Below are 21,947 nucleotides of genomic sequence, written 5' to 3' on the forward strand. Positions count from 1 at the left end.
GCCAGAGAATTTATCAACATAGCTGTAGTCCTAGAGCAAGTAGCCAATGACACTTCACAAACCTGAGGCAAGGTACGTGCAGAAATGGTCACTGTATGAACCGTGGCTCTGCAGAACTGAGTGGCCTTAGACTGAATATTAGCTGAGAAAGGGGCTCCATGTGCAATGATTGGAAAGGTGTTCTGCATATATATCCCCAAACACTTGGAAGAAGCTACTGATTTGGCTGACCATATCAGCAAAACATTGGACAAACTCAAACAAACCACAGCCTTCACCCTGTGGAGTTGGACAACAGGATGGCTGCGATCCCTAGGGACATCTGTTGCCCAGGGAATAGTAATTTTTGTCATTGTTGTTTGCCCATGTTATGTTATTTATGGCCTTTTTAAATGTTACATTACTACAATAATGAAGATGACTGCGGAAGGGCCACAGAACAAGAAAGTGGCTCTGCTGAACACTACCAAGATAACGGGCGTCTAGTGGAATGACAAAAGAAATAACAAGCTCATCACATGATGGGAAGGGGATCATAGATGTGACACAACCAAAAGAAGACCACTTATGAACTGTTGTTGGGCCTAAGGCACAACGGACATTGCCACGGGTGACCATCTGATTCGAACAAACTTTCAAATGGAAACTGGGCTCTTAACCCTACTTATGATGCTTTAGACTAAGCATTTGTAGTGTCCTAGGGCCATAAGCTGGCCTTGGGCCAAAGAAGGGAACTGTTGGGGGGGCCCATATTTGAGCAACATGATGGCTGGCAGCTAAGCACACCCTTTAGCCTTGCCGAAAATGCCTATCAAGTGGTTAAACAGAACTAAATGCCTGCTCTAGCATTTAAATAAGACACTGTGGTACATTTGATAAGGAGGTTATTCAGAGGCAAAAGGGAGCCTTGCACACATAACAGCTGCAAAAAGATTTGTTAGAGATAGTTTGATAAGCATTCGAAGTTTGTGCGAAGATTTGTAGTTCGGGTGCTCGTTGTTGTGGTTCTGTTCGTCGAGCTGGAAGTTTTTGTTGCAAACGTTTCGTCCCCTGGCTAGGCGACATCATCAGTGCTTGGGAGCCTCCTGCGAAGCGCTTCTTTGATGTTTCCTCCGGTGTTTATAGTGGTCTGTCCCTGCCGCTTCCGGTTGTCAGTTTCAGCTGTCCGCTGTAGTGGTTGGTATATTGGGTCCAGGTCGATGTGTTTGTTGATGGAGTTTGTGGATGAATGCCATGCCTCTAGGAAATCCCTGGCTGGTCTCTGTCTGGCTTGCCCTATGATAGTAGTGTTGTCCCAGTCGAATTCATGTTGCTTGTTGTCTGCGTGTGTGGCTACTAAGGATAGCTGGTCATGTCGTTTCATGGCTAGTTGATGTTCATGTATGCGGATTGTTAGCTGTCTTCCTGTTTGTCCTATACAGTGTTTTGTGCAGTCCTTGCATGGTATTTTGTACACTACATTAGTTTTGCTCATGTTGGGTATCGGGTCCTTCGTTCTGGTGAGTTGTTGTCTGAGCGTGGCTGTTGGTTTGTGTGCCGTTATGAGTCCTAGGGGTCGCAGTAGTCTGGCTGTCAGTTCTGAGATGCTCCTGATGTATGGTAGTGTGGCTAGTCCTTTTGGTTGTGGTATGTCCTCGTTCCGTGGTCTTTCTCTTAGGCATCTGTTGATGAAGTTGCGCGGGTATCCGTTTTTGGCAAATACCTTATATAGGTGTTCCTCTTCTTCTTTTTGCAGTTCTGGTGTACTGCAGTGTGTTGTGGCCCTTTTGAATAGTGTCCTTATGCAGCTTCATTTGTGTGTGTTGGGGTGGTTACTTTCATAGTTTAGGACTTGGTCTGTGTGTGGCTTTCCTGTATACCCTTGTAGTGAATTCTCCATTCGGTGTTCTCTGTACCATCACGTCAAGGAATGGGAGCCACCTCAAAACAGTTCAAGAAGGTAGCCCAGACTCTAAGTTATCTCGTTGTTCTAAGTAGATATAAAGTGGATATTCCAGGAGTGATGCAGCTGGCCCAACCATTCAGTTTTAAACAAAACTATTTATATACGAACAAAAGAAAACCGAATTTAGAATAACATAACTATTTGAAAACCCATTAGACTCTACTGCAACTTAGTGATGCTGTTTCAAATAGTTGTAACATGCCCATAAAAACAGCTTCTTACAGGTGATATGTCAGAGGGAGAAAGGATCAGCATGGAGTTGTTTCTATGGGTCTAGCAGCTTCTCTGGGTTCCCAGCTAAGATTTGATCAGCAGTTCTGAATAGCCAAACTACTAAAACCAAAACAAACCACAGAAAAGTTGAGCTGGGAGAACTGTCCATTCCCCTTTCATTTTACAAGTGTCTTTTTTAAAACTTGAAAGCCTATTGCTTGAGACAGTATCTGTTAGCTATAATCAAATTGGCCCCAAAACCCATACGAACCAGACACACCAGAAGCTCTGTTTATAACCCCTCTCAAAATAAAACAAGGACAGAGTAACCTTGCCAAAGGAGCAGCATCATCACATTAGCTAAAGAATGCTAACAGCAGGGGTACATATAAAACTTTACAGAAAATTAGCTTTACAATAGAATTGATATTATGACTCTTATACTAGTTAGTAAGAATCAACTGTCTTTTGTATTGTTATGTATATAATTAGGACAGTCAGAAAATATAACAGAAGTAACAAAATCTGACAGACAAAGCAAATAAATACAATGAATAACAGAATTCAAGCAGTCCTTAGAGATAAGCAAGACTGGGACCTGTCAAAAGGCTTGCTGCCAGTAACTTTGGAAGGTGAATTAATAGGATGCATTGAAAATCCTAAGACCTGGTGATTACAATATCGGTTAAACATCATGAGATCATGGGGATCCTCGGGCTATCCATAGGAATGTCCATCATGTACTAGATTTTCAAAGGATTGGATGTATAGAATAAGGGGAAGAGCGCAGTGTTCATGCTGTATGTGATTATTGTTACACAAAATGTACAAAAATATTGTATCCTACTGTGAAAATCAGAGTGTCATTGACCTCTCTTCCGATTTGAGCTAAAGATTAAGGGGATAACTGCATCCTCACATCGAGGCTGGATTCAAGGGGAATCTGTGGCCTTCTCCCTGCATGATCTGGTAATTGCTTTAATAAAGACTTCCACATGCCAGAATTCTGCCTGTCTCCTGAGTCTTTATCCCCAGGCGGGGGTTTCATTCCTACAGGGACTCTGCAGTCTTCAGGACTCAATATTGGATTGCAGTAGTTTTAGGAGACTATGCTGGGATACAGGATGTACAATTCAGCATAAAATATTTTATTGCTCCTCAAAATGTCAGACTAAAGTGACTTTACCAAGCCATCTTTCTCTTTCAGGCTACTGATCACAGAGATCTCTCTGTGTACTTTGTGGAAGAAAAAACATGAGCATATGACATCCTGCACCACAGAGCAGACTCTGGACCAGCAAATGATCTTCGAGTCTGCTAAGCAAAGAGCAAGGCTTGCTGGCTGTTTGCCTCCTGGAGGTCCTCTGTGACGTCAACCCCCATCAACTGAATTGGAGCAAATTCTCCAGGCCTTTATGGATATGACAACGTTTCCTTTGTTCCTCTCTCACTTTCTAGAATCTATTTGTGTTCAATTTTGTTGCTTCCCATTAAAGTCCTAGAGATTCAAAGAGGTCCTTCATAGTCCGCCAACTTGAATTAATTGGTGTTCCATGAGATCAAAAGTCTAATTTTCAGTTTTTATGTACTCTAACTACACCTGTGATGTCCCTTTAGATGATAGTCTGCAGTAGGTGGCGGTAGTCAGGGAAGAATGCTGGTGGACCTTTCTGGCCTGGACTAGCTGTATCTATGCTGCACTTGATCTGCAGGGCTGCTGAGAATGTGTTACAACTTGACATCCATTGTCATCTCCAATAGGAGTTTGGATATTGTGTCCAGTCTGCGGTGGTCCCTCTGTATTGTGCAACCACATTAATTATTCAGTTGAAGTCACTGAGCAGATCAACTTGGACATCACCAGCATCAGTGAGAACTGCTGACGGACATCCATCTGCTTGCTGTTTTGAGCTGCAGCATACATGCTAATAAACAGTAGAGTTATTCATCACTACAATTTTAAGAACAAATCCCATGTCTTTTGTCTTCAGATACAGGTTTGTACATCTGATTTGATTTATTGCAGTCACATGTACCTAAGTACAGTGAAAAGTTTTGTTTTTAGATTAGATTACCTAAAGTGTGGAAACAGGCCCTTCGGCCCAACAAGTCCACACCGACCCTCTGAAAAGAAACCCACCCCCCCTATATTTACACCTGACTAATCCAACTAACACTACAGGCAATTTAGCATGGCCAATTCACCTAACCTGTACACCTTTAGACTGGGAGGAAACCAGAGCAAACCCACGCAGACATGGGGAGAACGTGCAAACTCCACATAGACAGTTACCCAAGGCGGAGAATTGAACCTGGGTCCCTGGTGCTGTAAGGCAGCAGTGCTAACCACTGAGCCACCATGCCGCCCAAAGCAGTACATTGCAGATCACAACAACAAGGACATATAGATCATAGGGTGCTTAAACAGTGTGAAGCATACAAGGTTACAGCTGCACAAGAGGTGGGCAAAACAAGACCAACATTATTTGAAGTTAAAGACGTCCATTCATCAGTCGAATAACAGCAGGGAAGAAGCTGTTCATGAACTTGTTAGTGCGTATGTTCAAGCTTCTGTATCCTTCCTGAACAAAGAGGTTGGAAGAGAGCATTACCAGGGTGGGAAGGATCTTTGATGATGTTGGCAGCCTTTCCACAACAATGAGAAGTGTAGACGGAGTCAATGGGTGGGAGGTTGGCTTCTGCGATGGTTTGGGCTGTGCGCTCAACTTTCAATAGTTCCTCACAGTTCTAGGCAAAGCATTTGCCGTACCAGGCCGCTATGCGCCCAGATAGAATGCTTTCTATGGTGCTTCTATAAATGTTGGTGGAGACCCTTATGGTGCCGACTTTCTTAAGCTGCTTAAGGAAGAAGAGGCATTGTTATGCTTTCCTGACCATTGCATCCATATCAGAGGTCCAGGATAAATTGTTGGTTTTCATCACTCCTGGGAACTTGTTACTCTTGACCCTCTCCACTTCAACTCTGTTTTTGTAAGTAGGGCATGTCCTCCTCCTTTCTTCCTTCTGACTCATCATTGTTTGATATCCAGCCTACCACGGTGTTATTGTCAGCAAACTTGCAGTTGGCAGTTCAAACGGAATTTAGCTACAGAGTCATGGGGGTACAGAGAGCACATTAGGGTGCTGAGAATGCATCCTTGTGGAGCGCCAGTGTTGATGCTTATCGTTGAGGAGGTGCTGTTGTCTATCATCACTGATTGTGGTCTGTGGGTCAGAAAGCTGAGGATCCAGTTGCAGAGGACAGAGCTGAGACCTAGGTCACAGAGTCTTGAGATTGGAGGGGATTATGGTGTGGAAGCTGAAGGTGTCGATGAGTAGGAGCCTGACATTGTTGTCCTTTTTATCCAGATGTTCCAGGGCTGAGTGTAGGACTAGGGGAATGGCATCCGTCGTGGACCTGACATAAGATTCCTTTTTTTGCTTCATTGTGCACTCTATCCCCTTTCACTTGCAGGTGAGCCTTGGTGTATGAGTCCTGTCTTTTTGCTTATTGGGATATATTCGTTGTGAACCCTACCAGCACATTCTTGAATGCTTTTGTTTACTCTGATGTTGATTTATGTTCAAATAGTTTTTGTCAAATCGCATATCATCTAAGTAAAAGTGCCCTTTTAAAACTTGAAACTTTTATTCGTGGTCTGTTCTTTTCCAGAACATTGTTAAATTTAATTGAATTTTGATTGACCATCAGAATACTCTCCCTTGCCATCTGTCCATCGTTGTTTCTAAAACGAAGTCCGGAAATGTCACTTGTTTTATGGGCTTGCCACGTAACTAAAAGGTTGTGCTTGAATATATTTTAAGAAAGAAGAGAGAAGAAGTAAAGACAGAGGGCAAAAGAGCAATATTTGACCAATAGCTTTATTTGTTTTGTTGATCATGCATGGCTTTTATCAAATGTCAAAAGATGTTATTGATGTTAGTGTGTGGAATCATAAATGACTTAAAATAGATATCAGTGTTTGTTGTTAAGATAAACCTCTGTACAGTTTGCTATAAAACAGTTTCCATGCAGTTATTCTTTATCTTTCACTTTTCTGAATTTATTGTGGATATTAATTTATTGTACTTGTTTTGCAACTTTAGTTATTTCAATTTGATAGGGTATAATATGTACAAAGGAGAAAGTGAGGATTGCAGATGCTGGAGATCAGAGGTGAAAAATGTGTTGCTGCAAAAGCGCAGCAGGTCAGGCAGCATCCAAGGAGCAGGAGAATCGACGTTTCGGGCATAAAACGTCGATTCTTCTGCTCCTTGGATGCTGCCTGACCTGCTGCGCTTTTCCAGCAACACATTTTTCAGCTATAATACATACAAATCCAAGGCATATTAGACTTTAGTAATCAATAATTAACTCACCTAATATCCTCTTAATTGACCTTTTCATCCCACAAATTACAAAGTAGTTTACATTGAAAGGATTTTGAGAAAAGTAGCATTGCAAATTATTGTTTAAAAAAATGTAGTATTAAAATTATACTTAAGTACGGAAAAATAGTGTGACTGAAAGTCATAAACAATATTATTTTTCGGCTGAATACATGCAGTTTTTGTGGACTTTGACATGATAGATAGCTATTTAGTAAAATATCTCAACCTCAAATCAGTTCAGGGTAGATAGTAACAGAACATTGATGCCAATTCCTATTAATAGTAAACTCGTTGATGAAAAGATCATTTTGATTCAACAGACATTCAGTGGCATTATTCGTCTCTTTAAAAAGGAATTCATTACATTATCCAATTTCAGTGTTTCTTGCTCAGAAACTGAATACAACAATTCAAAAACATTGTGGGGGTCAATTTCTTCTCTGCTGTTTATTGGCTGGTTAATCACATTGTTAATGTGTGTTGAGATTAAGAGAAATGTGGTAGATATTAATTGTCTTTGAATGTATATAAATAAGGGCAAATGTGACATTAGGGTGTGGGATCAGAGCTGTGGATCTGAATCTATATATTTTCTCTATCAATAAACGGTGTCTGGGTTTCTATCCCACCAACTGCCTTGGATTCTATTAACATTGGTAGCAGGGCATGGTTGCCATTACGTGGAAACCTACATTCCCTCTTTTTTTTCATCTGTGTGAAGCTCCTTGGTCTGTGCGAGGCAGTGAATTCTGAAATTAGATGTCAAGACCAGGAATGGTGCAGAACACTGATCTGTGTACACAAATGCTTCGATCTTACAAGGATATTATTAGAAGCTAAGACTTTTTTTTATATGGAAGATTGTAATTGGAGTTATAGAATCATAGAGTGTACAGCATGGAAACAGACCCTTTAGTCCAACTCATCCAAGCCAACGAGATATCATAAATAAATCTAGTCCCATTTGCAAGTTTTTGGCACATGTCTCTCTCTAAACCTTTCCAATTCATATACCCATCCAGATGCTTTTTAAATGTTGTAATTGTATCAGCCTCCACCACTTCCTCTGGCAGCTCTTTCCATATACACACCACCTGCTGCATGAAAAAGTTGCCCCTTAGATTTCTTTTAAATCTTTCCCCTCCCACATTAAACCTGTATCCTTTGCTACTCTGAGGAAAAGACCTTGGCTGTTCACCCTATCTATGCCCATTATGATTTTATAAATTTGTATAAGGTTATCCCTCAAGCCTCCAACTTTCTATAGAAAACAGCCCCAGCCTATTCAGCCCCTCTCCGGAGCTCAAACACTCTATCTACTCTGGCTGTAACCAAGTTTAAAGTTTGGGAGATGACTTCCGTCAATGTCTGTGAAGGTGAACTTATTATCAATAGAATAATAAATTGGATATGGGAGCATGAATATGTCTTCAAAAAGAAAAACAACTTAGGGACTTAGTATCGTCAATTCCTTCTCATGGTAAAATCAGTTCTAAAGTGTTTTTGGAGCTACAGGTACAATAATCAGACACTGAGGAAGGTTTTGAAATTCTGCCAAAATTATTAGACAAATCCAATAAGAAGATTGATCCATTAAATACATATGAGAACTGGTCTGACTTTGGAAAGCTGAATGGTTATTCCATAGAAGAATAAAACCGATAAAATGAGACATTGTAAAAATTTTATTTGGAGATTCCTAATTCAGTGCTTTCTTTTAAATAGTTGGATTATAGCACAATTGTGGCTGTCAAACATGGGTAGATTCCAATATAGCTGGTGCTAGTTATCCAGAAATAAGTATGCTTCTAGAACAGATATCAGAAACCTTAAATTCCTGGGAAAACAAACATTTCCAACAGTTTTAATGGTATAACTATGACATCCAGCAATTACAGAAAAAATTGAATATTCAATTGTAATGCCATTTCAAGACCATTCAGATCTAGGGACCAAAGATCAACATGAAAAAATAATAAAATAGTAAAAGAATGCCTATTTGAGATACCTTTGGCAGCTAGGAGACAACAGAGGCTTTGGAACTACAACAAGAGAATGAACACTGGGAATGGTCAACAGATTAGATTAGATTACTTACAGTGTGGAAACAGGCCCTTCAGCCCAACAAGTCCACACCGACCCGCCGAAGCGCAACCCACCCATTCCCCTATATTTACCCCTTTACCTAACTCTACGGGCAATTTAGCATGACCAATTCACCTGACCTGCACATCTTTTGGACTGTGGGAGGCAACCGCAGCACCCGGAGGAAACCCACACAGACACGGGGAGAATGTGCAAACTCCACACAGTCAGTCGCCTGAGGCGGGAATTGAACCCGGGTCTCTGGCGCTGTGAGGCAGCAGTGCTAACCACTGTGCCACCGTGCCACATATTTCAAATGTGACATGAAATATTAGTATGCAAAGTATGTGTTAAATGGAATAGCAAGGTTTTTTAAAAATAATATACAACATGGAAAGTTCAAAGAAGATGATGGCAATACTGATCAGGTAGAAATAATTGTAGTGGTCACAAGAAGATTCAACCTAATAATGAATGTTCTAGTTGCAAATTCATTAAATTTGCTACATTTGACAGTGGATGCATGTCTAGTGTGAGGAGTGTATTAGATAAAATCTTATCTAGATTCTCCACGTAAGGTTGAAGTAAGGTTAAGGAATTTGGAAGTTCTATTTGCTACAGATTTGGAGATGACAACACACTAAGCCAATTAAGATTGGTGATTCCATGTAAACTTAAGGAAATGAACTTGATTCTTAGCTCCTTTAGCATCGCATTCTTGGAAAGTAAAACATAGATACAAAAGCTGAAAGAGAAAGATTTTCAAAGAGAACTTCAATTACAGACCAGTAAGTCTCACGTCTGTCGTCTGCAAGGTGTTAGAAAGGATTCTGAGGGATAGGATTTATGACCATCTGGAAGAGGATGGCTTGATTAAATGCATTCAACACGGCTTTGTGAGGGGCAGGTCATGCCTCACAAACCTTATCGAGTTCTTTGAGGGTGTGACTAGAAAAGTTGAAGAGGGTCAAGCTGTGGATGTGGTGTATACGGACTTCAGCAAGGCATTTGATAAGGTTCCCCATGGTAGGCTCATTCAGAAGGTCAGAAGGAATGGAATTCAGGGGAACTTAGCTGTCTGGATACAGAATTGGCTGGCCAACAGAAGACAGCGAGTGGAAGTAGAGGAACAATATTCTGCCTGCTAGTCTGTGGTGAGTGGTGTCCTTGGGCCTCTACTGTTTGTAATTTTTATTAATGACTTGGATGAGGGGATTGAAGATGGGTCAGCAAGTTTGTAGAAGACACAAAGATTGGAGGTGTCATTGACAGTATAGAGGGCTGCAGCAGGACATTGACAGGATGCAGAGATGGGCTGAGAGGTGGCAGATGGAGTTCAACCTGGATAAATGCGAGGTGATGCATTTTGGAAGGCCGAATTTGAAAGCTAAGTACAGGATTAAGGATAGGATTCTTGGCAGTGTGGAGGAACAGAGGGATCTTGACGTGCAGGCACATAGATCCCTTAAAATGGCCACCCAAGTGGACAGGGTTGTTAAGAAAGCATATGGTGTTTTGGCTTTCATTAACAGGGGGATTGAGTTTAAGAGTCGTGAGATCTTGTTGCAGCTCTATAAAACTTTGGTTAGACCGCACTTGGAATACTGCGTCCAGTTTTGGCTGCCCTATTATAGGAAAGATGTGGATGCTTTGGAGAGGGTTCATGGGAGGTTTACCAGGATGCTGCCTGGACTGGAGGGCTTATCTTATGAGGAGAGGTTGACTGAGCTCGGACTTTTTTCATTGGAGAAAAGGAGAAAGAGAGGGGACCTAATTGAGGTATACAAGATAATGAGAGGCATAACATGAGGGGTCATAGTTTTAAGCTGATTGGAGGAAAGTATAGAGGGGATGTCAGAGGCTGGTTCTTTACACAGAGAGTTGTGAGAACATGGAATACGTTGCCAGCAGCAGTTGTGTAGGCAGGGTCATTGGGGACATTTAAGAGACTACTGGACATGCATATGGTCACAAACATTTGAGGGTGCATGCATGAGGATCAGTGGTCGGCACAACATCGTGGGCTGAAGGGCCTGTTCTGTGCTGTACTGTTCTATGTTATATGTCTAGAACTCTTTTTGAATTTAATGACATAGAAAGGGAACACATTTCGGTCACTTAATCTACACCATCAACACCCTTTCTTCCCCACTATTGCTATACAGCATGGAAACTGATCCCTCACATCAAGTCTGATGAAGAGTCATCTAGACTCAAAACATTCACTTGCTCTCTCTCTCCATGGATACTGACTCAACCACTGTGATTTCCAGCACTTTTTGTTTCCTGTATCTGCATTAATTTGCTCCTACGTTTTAAGTTAACATCTACTGTGGTGTGGGCAATCCATATGAAGAACTCACAGCACATGGTTAGAACAGCAATCAAAATCATTTAGTTTCAGGAGAAATACAAAAAGTCCTTTCATCATGACCAATCATCCTTATGCTTGGGAAGAGATTACAATTAGCTTAACTTTTTCTGAGGTCTTGAATGCTCTGCTTGTAGGGTAAAGGACAATCATTAATGCTGAAGTTCAGAAAAAAGTCGATGAGGCTTATGGCACAATTTAAGGTGATTAGATATACATTTTAACCAAGGTACTTTATATATTACAAAAGAGAAGGAAAGAAAGAGTGGAAAGTCTGGGTAAGCTTCTTGGGAGTGATGGAAAAACAAAACTTTTACAATGGCAATCAAATTATTATGGTAACATTCCTTGAGGTTGATTAGTATTGGTTATACATTTACAGGATCTCAACAAGTAATAGAAAGTGATATGACTCTTCTTTTACATTTATTAAGTTTAGTTTTGAAGCGAGACTCGATGATAAAAATGTTAGAATCAATTCCTTTACAGCAAGAAAAATGAACTTGAATCTTAGCTCCTTTAGAATCAAATTCTTGGAAAGTAAATCACATGATGTAAAAGCTGCAAGAGAAAAATTTCCAAAGAGAAACCTTTTTTAATTTGGTGACATAGAAGGGGAACAAGGGAATTGGTTTTCAGTTAAAAATAAACTCAGCAGTGTTTTATTGGTATCACAAAGAGAAACTAGCAGGCATCTTTATGATGCACTTTCATGATTTTTCTGTGTGGAGATTCTGCAGTATTTGAGAATTGTATGTCAGAGAGGTTCTGGGCACCTTATTAAAGGAAGAATATTAAAGCCCTGGAGAGAGTGCAAAGGAGATTTATTAGAATGATACCTGGAATGTGGTATTTTACATTAAAAAAATTAGAGAAATTGGGCATATTCTCCTTGGAGCAGAGAACAGTAAGAGGTGACCTTATTAAGGTGTTCGAAATTACAAACAATTTTGAAGTAAACAAGAATACCCTTTTTCCACTCATAAGTATCTCACTAACTAAGGGTCACAATTTCAAGATTGTCAGCAAGAGAGCTAGAAGTGAAATGAGGAGAAAATTCTTTACTCAGAGAGTTGTTAGGATTTGGAATACACTGCCTGGGAGAGTGGTGAAGACAAATTATATTTGACATTTTAAAAAAGATCTGGACATAGATTTGGAAATTATGAATTTGAAGGACAATGGAAATAGGGCTGGAGAATGGGATTAGCTGAATAGTTCTATCAAGAGCCAGTACGGACATGATAAGTTGAATGGTGTCTTTCTGCACTGTAAATTTCTAAGATTCTAAAATACAGGAGTTTAAAATTGGTAGTTAGGCTTTCAGAGGATATTCTGGATATTTGGATGATACCTGAAATTTCTGTGGATGGCAATGATAGTATTTTTTTAAAAATTGTCCTGCCTTTTGTAGCTATTCCTGACTAAGATTGAGGCAGGTATTCCTGATGAAGGGCTTTTGCCCGAAACGTTGATTTTACCGCTCCACGGAAGCTGCCTGAACTGCTGTGCTCTTCCAGCACCATTAATCCAGAATAAGGTTGAGGCAGGTTTTTCCCAGATGCATCCATCGGAGACAACCTGGGAGAAATCCACTCAGTGCAGCATTGCAGGCTGAGACATGCTCTATTTTTTTCATGACAGCTACTGCCATATTTCAGGAGTTAAAAAGTTTCAAAGGTATGATTAGATTGATTGGGGGGTAGTAATATTAAGTCCAGAGGTTCAAGTGGAGGGAATGACAGGATATCCAAATTGGGGAGCATTGTCAGGCTGGTGGCTGGTAGTGTTGGAAGTGTAGTGTTGGCATTGTTAGGTCCTGGCAACGAAGTATCTTGTCTGGAAGCAGTCAGGCTAACAGTGGGGAGAGTTCAGTATGTGGTTTAGATTAGGAATAGCACAATTGGCTGGGATTAGAAGTGCAAGGATTGATGGGACATCATGAATCTGACAATTTTGGGGGTAAAGGAGAAAGATATCCTGGAATTGGCTACAAAAATAGATATTGCTGGAAAAGCTCAGCGGGTCTGGCACAATCTGTGGACAGAGATCAGAATTAACATTTCTATCCGATGAACCTTCCTCAAAACTGAAATTGACTATCCATGATAAGACCAAAACTCTTGGCACAGACACGAGATGCCACCCGTTGGACTGTGTGTATGGTGTGGGTCAGAGCCTGCACCATTCTCTGTCATGTGTGTCAGGGCTCAGGCATGTATGTGAGATACTGCATTGTGTCACAAGGTATTGAGAGGACATCAGAGGGTGTAGTACCCCATCTTTGCCCTGCACCATCCACCAACTCAGATAATCACACCCCAGTGTGTATGCATGTAACTACCTATTCAGGATCATTATTTTGTTTGAATACCACACAAGCACAAGAAGAGTTATTGGCAGTTGTGATAACACTGTAGAAGGTCAGGCCAATGCTGAGCCCCAAACCACTAAAGCTTTATGGAGTCATCCATAAAGCAATAAAGACTGGAGGTTCAGCATGAAGTGCTTGATGATCTGGGTGAAATAACTGTGGAGAGTCTATTCAGGCCAGTATATCTCAATTGTTCTCTTGTATGCATGAATAGCCTGTTCTATTATGAGATAGGTGACTCTCAGGGAGAGCCAGATCCAGACCAATCAGTGGATTATCCCTGAATTTGATTCAGCAGTGACAAGATGAGAGGGGGACAAGGTGCCTGAAGTCTCCACCAGGTTCAGGTCACTCTCAATTCATCAGAGAGGTACAACTATGCCTCATGATGGCAGATGAACAGAAGCTGTTTGTATTTAGGGCATGTCTGCCATGGACTGAGATTTTTCAGCAGCTCTGCCAGTGACAGCTGCACTTTGTGTTGCAGTTGTGACAGAGGAGGATCTGTCAGGGGGCATCACATTGTTGGGTCTGTCAAACTCACCCAACACGAGGATGCCCTCCACAATTCTCCAAGGCTAAGGTATTGCAAGGTCAGCAACCTGCCACGATGTCACAGCTGACGGTGTCGTAGGCAGTACTCAGAAAAGTGTACTTGGTGCACTTAGTACACAGCTGAAAGTTTTTTTAAATTGTGCAAATTGATGAGGTGTGATTATTAAATGTTAGTTATGAAGCATCTCAATGATGGGTATCATGGTCGTTTACTTCTGTGTCACTTGGCAGGCCAATGGCTGCATGAACGTTTATAGTTTTCTCAGTCATCAGACTCACCATTGCCAAGGCCTTAAACACTGATGGTCTTAGTTTTCTGAGCAACTACTGATCAGGTGTGGTTTTAAGTGTGCCAAAATGCAGATCTCTGGTGGAGCAAATGGGAGATGTCATTCAGCTAATGAAAAGTTCCTCAAGATTGAAGACACCTGTTTTTCCCTGGTATCTAACTCCTGTTACTGTTCAGATGGTGCAGTCGGTTGATCTGAATACTTTTTGAAACCGTCATCAGTATCCTGTTTGAAGGAAGCATCTGGTCCATGATCCTCCCACTGTCAGTGCTTCTACACTCTACAGTTCCAGGTTATTTAAATGTATCAGACAAGCACATAAGTGAAACCCTTGATGGTTTCACACCCAAGTGCTCAATTCCAATGGCCCCAGAGTTATTGAACATAGAACAGTACAGCACAGTACACACCCTTTGGCCCTCGATGTTGTGCTGATCTTTTATCCTACTCTAAGTTCAGACTAACCTACGTACCTTTCAATGTACTATCTTCCATGTGCCTATCCAAGAGTTGCTTAAATGTCCCTAATTTACTTGACTTTACTACCACTGCTGGCAGTGCATTCCATGCACCCACCACTCTGTGTGTAAAGAACCTGCCTCTCATATCTCCCCAAACCTTCTCCAATCATCTCAAAATTATGGTCCCTCATGATAGCAATTTCTGCTCTGGGAAAAAGTCTCTGGCTGTCCACTTTAACTATGCCTCACATTATCTTGTACACCTCCATAAAGTCACCTCTCATTCTTCTTCACTCCAATGAGAAAAGCCCTAGCTCCCTCTCCCTTTCTTCATAAGACATGCCCTCCAGTTGAGGCAGCATTCTCGTAGATCTCCCCTGCACCCAGATTAAAGCTTCCACACCCTTCCTATAATGAGGCAACCAGAACTGAACACAATATACCAAGTGAGGTGTAACCAGGGCTTTACAGAGCTCTTTAACTCAATCCCCCTGCTAATGAAAGCCAACATGCCATCTGCCTGCTTAACAATTCTATCAACGTGGATGACAACTTTAAGGGATCTATGGACGTGAATCCCAAGATCGCTCTGTTCCTCCATACTGCCAAGAATCCTGCCTTTAACTCTGTATTCTGCATTCAAATTTTACCTTCCAAAGTGAATCACTTTACACTTTTCCAGGTTGAACTCCACCTGCCCCTCATCAGCACAGTTCTGCATCCTTTCAAAGTTCCATTGTATCCTAGAACAGCCCTCCGTACTATCTACCACTCCACAAACCTTCGTGTCAACAGCAAACTTACTAACCCACCCTTCCACTTCCTCACCCAAGTCATTTATAAACATCACATAGAGCAGAGGTCCCAGAACCAATCCCTGCGGGACACCACTAGTCACCGATCTCCAGACTGAATACTTTCCATTTACCATCATCCTCTATCTTCTGTGGGCAAGCCAATTCTGTATCCAGACAGCCAAAATTCACTGTATCCCATGCCTCTTTACTTTTTGAATGAGCCTACTATGGGGAACCTTATCAAACACCTTGCTAAAATCCATGTACACCACAACCACTGCTCTACCTTCATCGATATGTTTTGTCATGCCCTCAAAGAATTCAATAAAGTATATGAGACTGAATGTCTAATTCCCAGGATTATCCCTATTCCCTTTCTTGAACAAGGCAATAACATTTGCCACCCTCCAATCATCTGGCACTACTCCAGTGGACAGTGAGGACACAAAGATCATCACCAAAGGCACAGCAATCTCTTCCCTTGCTTCCTGTTGTAAACTATACTATATCCTGTCTTGCCCAGGGGATTTATCTATCCTTACGGTTTTTCAAAATTTTTAGTACATCCTACTTCTTAACATTTACCTGTTCGAGCATATCAGTCAGTTTCACGCTATCCTCAGAAACATCAAGGTCCCTCTCTTCAGTGAATACTGAAGCAAGGTATTCATTAAGGACCTCCCCTACCTCCTCTGACTCCAGGTGCAAGTTCCCTCCCCTATACCTGATCGGCCCTACCCTCACTCTGGCCACCCTCTTGTTCCTCACATAAGTGTAGAATGCTTTAGGGTTTTCCTTAATTCTACCCGCTAAAGCTTTTCCAAGCTCCCTTCTAGCTCACCTAATTCCATTCTTCAGTTCCTTCCTGACTACTTTGTAACCATCTAGAACGCTGTCAGATCCTTGCCTCCTTAACCTTAAGTAAGCTTCCTTCTTCCTCTTGACTAGAGAGATGTTCCACATCCCTTGTCACCCAAGGTTCTTTCAACCTACCATTCCTTCCTTGCCTCAGTGGGACAAACCTGTCCAGCACAATCAGCAAGTGCTCCCCAAACAAACTCACATTTCTGCCACGCATTTCCCAGAGAACATCTGTTCCCAATTAAGGCACCCCAGTTCCTGTGTAATAACATTGTAATTCCACCTTTCCCAATTAAATACTTTCCCATACCATCTACTCCAAGGTCAGGGAGTTGTGATCACTATCACCGAAATACTCTCCCACTGAGAGATCTGACATTTGGCATGGTTTGTTGACAAGCTCCAAATCCAATATGGCCTCCCCTCTAGTCAGCCTATCTATATATTGAGTCAGGAACCCTTCCTGGACACACTTGACAACAACTGCTCCAACCAAACTGTTTGAACTAAGGAGCTCCTACTCAATATTAGGAAAGTGGAAGTCACCTTTCTAAATTATGTCACACCTTTGTACCATCCTTCATTCTAATGAATCCTCAATAGCTGGAGGATGCACTAACTTACAAATGCACCTTAATAGGACTGTCAGTAGGATCTCTTCACAAGAAGGTCCAATTTCAATAATGAAGAATGCCCTGCATATCTCTCATCTGTTTCTGCTATTAGCTCCACTTCCTCAGACCTAGCTGTTCTTATCCACATTATCACATTAATCTGCTCTTCATTGGGATCAGCCAGTGTGGCAGTACATTAGCTGTAAATTGGCATGTTTGGATACTTGTAAGATGATGGATATAAATTTGGAAATGCCAAGTATGTGTGTAACATATAGGAACTGCAGCAATCCGTTCCTACATACACCATGACTTGGGCAGAAATGTGGTGAGCAATATGCACACTATATAAGTGCCAAACAATGGCCATCTTCAACAGGAGGGAAGCAAGTAATCTCTCCTCACCATTCAATGGCATTACAATTGCTGAATCCATCACCTATCAGTATCCTGGGAAGTATCATTGAGCTGAAGCTTAACTCAATTTCGAAAGCCTGTCCACCATTCACAAGGTGCAAGACAGGAATGAGATGGAATCATTTTGATATGTCTGGTGTGTGCAACTCAATATGTAGATATGCTGACTAGAGGGGAGGCCATATTGGATTTGGTGCTTGTCAACAAACCATGCCAAATGTCAGATCTCTCAGTGGAAGAGTACTTCAGTGATAGTGACCTTTACTATACTCATGGAGAGGGATAGGAGCAGACGGTATGGGAAAATATTTAATTGGGAAAGGTGGAATTACAATGTTATTAAGCAGGAACTGGGGTGCCTTAATTGGGAACAGATGTTCTCTGGGAAATGCATGGCAGAAGTGTGGAGGTTGTTTGGGAGCACTTGCTGATTGTGCTGGACAGGTTTGTCCCACTGAGGCAAGAAAGGAATGGTAGGTTGAAAGAACCTTGGGTGACAAGGGATGTGGAAGCTTTAGATCATCCTGGAAAAAGTAGCCCACTTGATAAACCCACTGTCCATAAATAAAAATCTAGGCAAAAGTGAGGACTGCAAAAAATCTGTCTATCACAACTTATGACACAGCCTCCAGAGATGTCTGCAGTAAAGAATCCCACAATTTTACTACCCTCTGAGAAATGAATTTCCTCCTTATCTCTGTGTTAAATAGACCACTGCTTACTCTGAGATTATGCCCCCTGATCCGAGACTCTTCTACAAGTGGAAACAACCTCTTTGCAACCTGTACCTGTCAAGCTTCCTAAGAATCTTACATGTTTCAGTATGGTGGCCTCTCCCTTCAAAACTTCAGTAAGTACAGGCCTAACTTATTCAATCTCTCCTCATAAGACAGTCCCTGCATACAGAGTAGCCTGCCTAGTGAATCTTCTCTGGACGGTCTCTAATGCCAGTGTACCTTTCCTTAAAAAAAAGGTGGAAAACTATGTGTGGTCTGACTAATACCTTGTATGGTTTTAGCTACTTGAAATAAATGCCAGCATTCCATTTGCCTTCCTCATTATTTCCTGAGTTTACGTGCTAGCTTTTTGTGATTCATGCATAAGGACCCCCAATTCCCTCTACAAAGCAGCTTTCCACAGTCTATCTCTATTTAAATAATATTCAAGTCCTCTATTCCTTCTGCCAAATTGCATAACCTCATTTCCTATACTGTATTCCATGTGCCAAGATTTTGCTGACTCATTTTACTTATCTATATCACTCTATAGACTCTGTGCCATTCTTGCTACTTGCCTTCCCTTTTTTTTGCGTCATTTGCAAATTCAGATATAGAACATTCACTTTCCACTTCCAAGTCATTAATAAATATTGCTAATAATTATGGCACTAGCATTCCTCCCTGTGGTTCTCCCATTAGTTTCTGTTTTCTTTTAGTTAACCAATCCTCTATCTATGCAAATACATTATCTCCAACATCATGTGTAGTACCTTATTGAATGACTTTCAGAAATCCAAACATATATTACATTGATTGGTTCACTTTATCTAACTGGCTTGTTAGCTCCTCTATTAAATTGTTAGGCATGATTTCCTCTTCATGAAGCCAGGCTGACTCTGTTTGATTACATTATGTATTTCTAAACACTTTTATTAATATTCACTAACACTGTACCAACAATGGACACTAAGATAATTGGCATAAAGTTACTTGTTTGTCTCCCTTTTTTTGAATATTGGCAGTTTTCTAATTCTTTGAGATTTTTCCAGAATCTAAGGACTCTTGGAAGACTACTGCCAGTGCATCCATCCCATTAGTTTCCGAGAATTCTTTTCTCGAGTGATAACTATTGTAGTCATTTGCACTCCCATTTATTCTGCCCCAACCCCTTGATTATTTTATATTTCCGGAATGTTATTTGTCCCTTCAAGCATGAAACTGACATCTAGGGATTCTGGCACATGAGTCAAGAGCAGCCTCAGATACGAATCTGGGGGTTTCGGCACAGTCTGGTGTCTGATTGTGGGGTCAGATTCAGGGTCAGATCATCTATCTCATTATCGTCTGGGAAGTGGGCATAATCAGTTCTGTAGGCCCAGTGCAAACCTTCTGGGGATTTTGTGGATCAATCGGTCAGGGGGTCTTCAGGGGGACCAGTCAGTCATTGATGGGGGGTATAAATCAAAGTATAGTTCAGGGTCAGTCCTGGCAAACAGTAGATTGAATGTCAAGAATAGAGTATCAGAGGAAGCGATTGTGGTAGGGAAGTGTGGGGATTGAACCCTGAGAATCAGAGGCGGCATCCTAAGATGCAGAGGGTAAGAGGGAAAATTAAACATATAAAAGGGAAGCCATTACAGCAAGGAAGAACATGAGATGCTACAGGAAGTGGTTCCCGGTGGTCACCACCACAGCCTCAATAGGGGTACTGTGTATCTTAATGGTGGGCAGGACTGAACTATGGTGATGGGTAAAGATGCAGGAATTACAGTTGTAATTATAGATACTGGGTGGGATCATGTGGAAGGTAGTACAGATGGGCTGTCCAGGGTGATCAGGTAGAAAGGGACAAAGAGTTTCATGGGGAGGCTCTCAAAAAGTCTACAGCATGGAAACAGACCCTTAGGCCCAACCTGCCCATGCCACCCAGGTTTCACAATTAAACTAGTCTTGTTTGCATGTCTTTCATCCATAGCCCTCCAAACCTATTCCATCCATGTACCCGTCTAAATGTTTTTTAAATTGTACTCACTTCCACCACTACCTCTGGCAGCCTGTTCTAGACATTCACTACCCTCTATGTAAAACAATTGTCCCTGTAGACCTTTTTCTATCTCTCTCCTCTCAAATCAGTACCATCTAGTTTCAGACTCCCCTGCCATAGGGAAAAGCTGTTGACTTTCTACTTTACCTATGGCTCTCATGATTTTATTGACCGCTATAAGGTAACCCCTCATTTTCCTCTGCTTCAGGGAAAATATCCCAGCCTATCCGACCTCTGCTCATAACTCAAACCTTCCAGTCCAGGTAGCATCCTCCTAAATCTTCTCTGCACTCTTTCTAGTTTAATAATATCCTTCCTATAATAGGGTGACCAGAACTGCATGCAGTACTCCAAATGTAGCCTCACCAACATCTAGTACACTGCAAGAAGACATCACAAATCCTATACTCAATGCTGTGACTGGTGAAAGCAAGCATGCCAAAAGCTGTCTACCTGACTTCACTTTAAAGAGCTATGAACCTGTACCCTTAGATCTCTCTGTTCTATAACAGGGCCCTACCACTATTGTGTAAGTCTTGTGCAAGTTTTGGTTTACCAAAATGCAATACCTTGCATTTAACTAAATTAACCTCCTTCTGCCATTCCTTAGCCCATTGGCTCAGTTGATCAAGATCTCGCTCCATTCCCAGATAACCTTCTTCACTGCCCACTATACAACCACACTTGGTGTCATCTGCAAACTTACTAACCATACTTCCTAAATTCTCATCTAAATCATTGATATAAATGATGAGTAACAGTGGACCCAGCACCGATCCCTGTGGCATACCGCTGGTCACAGGCCTCCAGTCTGAAAACAACCCTCCACCACCATCTTCTGTCTTCTACAATCAAGCCAATTTCATGTCTGATGGCAAGATCTTCCAAGATTCCATGAGATTTAACATTATCCAACAACTTGCCATGCTGTACCCTGTCAAAGGCCTTACTAAAGTCTGTGTAGACAAAGTCTGCTGCACTGCCCTCATCTATTTTCTTAGTCACGCCTTCAAAAAACTCAATTAAAATCATGAGACATGATTTCCCACGGACAAAGCTATGCTGGCTATCCCAAATTAATTCTTGTCTCTGCAAATACCTATAGATCCTGTCTCTCAGATCCCCTCAAACCACTTATCCAATATAGCAGTTGGGCTCACCAGTCTGTACTTTCCAGGAAGTTCTCTGCAGACTTTCTTAATAATGACACAACATTAGCTACCCTCTAACATTTAGGCACTTCACCCATGGCTGTCAATGATACAAATATCTCCACTAAGGGGCCTGCAATTTCCTCCCTAGTCTCCCACAAATTCCTGAGATGAAATTCATCAGTCCTGGTGATTTATCTATTGTAATGCATTTTAAGATTTCCAGTACCTCCTCTTCTGTAATGTAGACTATCTTCAAAACATCATTATTTATTTCCACAAGTTTCCTAGCACCCATGCCTTTCTCCATGGTAAATACTGGCGAGAAATATTTAATTAGTGTCTGACTCATCTCTTGTGGCTTTGCACATAAATGACCTTGTTGATCTTTAAGAAGCCTCATTCTCTCCCTAGTTAGTCTTTTGTACTTCGTGTACTTGTAGAATCTCTTTGGATTCTCCTTTACCTTATTTGTCAAAGCCATCTCATGTTCCCTTTTAGCCCTCCTGATTTCTCTCTTAAGTGCACTCCGACACTATACTCCACAAAGAATTTATTTGATCCCATCTGCTTTTACATGTCATATACCTCTTTTTTTCCTTGACCAGGATCTCAATAACTCTATCATCCAGATTTCCCCATTGCCAGCCTTAACCTT

At 41.4% G+C, this 21,947-nt stretch overlaps 1 long non-coding RNA gene across 1 annotated transcript in view; it reads left to right on the plus strand.

Moving 5' to 3' along the window:
- The window catches only part of LOC148148993 (uncharacterized), a 90,596-nt gene that overhangs the window by 50,800 nt on the left and 17,849 nt on the right, over nucleotides 1–21,947 (plus strand). Inside the window, exon 2 of the long non-coding RNA XR_015758486.1 lies at nucleotides 3,366–4,155. This is a non-coding gene — a long non-coding RNA (uncharacterized LOC148148993). The remainder of the gene's footprint in view (nucleotides 1–3,365; nucleotides 4,156–21,947) is intronic.

Source organism: Chiloscyllium plagiosum, unplaced genomic scaffold, assembly GCF_037043375.1.
Source record: "Chiloscyllium plagiosum isolate Xiang-an unplaced genomic scaffold, Cpla_swu_hap1 HiC_scaffold_10, whole genome shotgun sequence".
In the NCBI taxonomy this organism is placed as follows: domain Eukaryota; kingdom Metazoa; phylum Chordata; class Chondrichthyes; order Orectolobiformes; family Hemiscylliidae; genus Chiloscyllium; species Chiloscyllium plagiosum.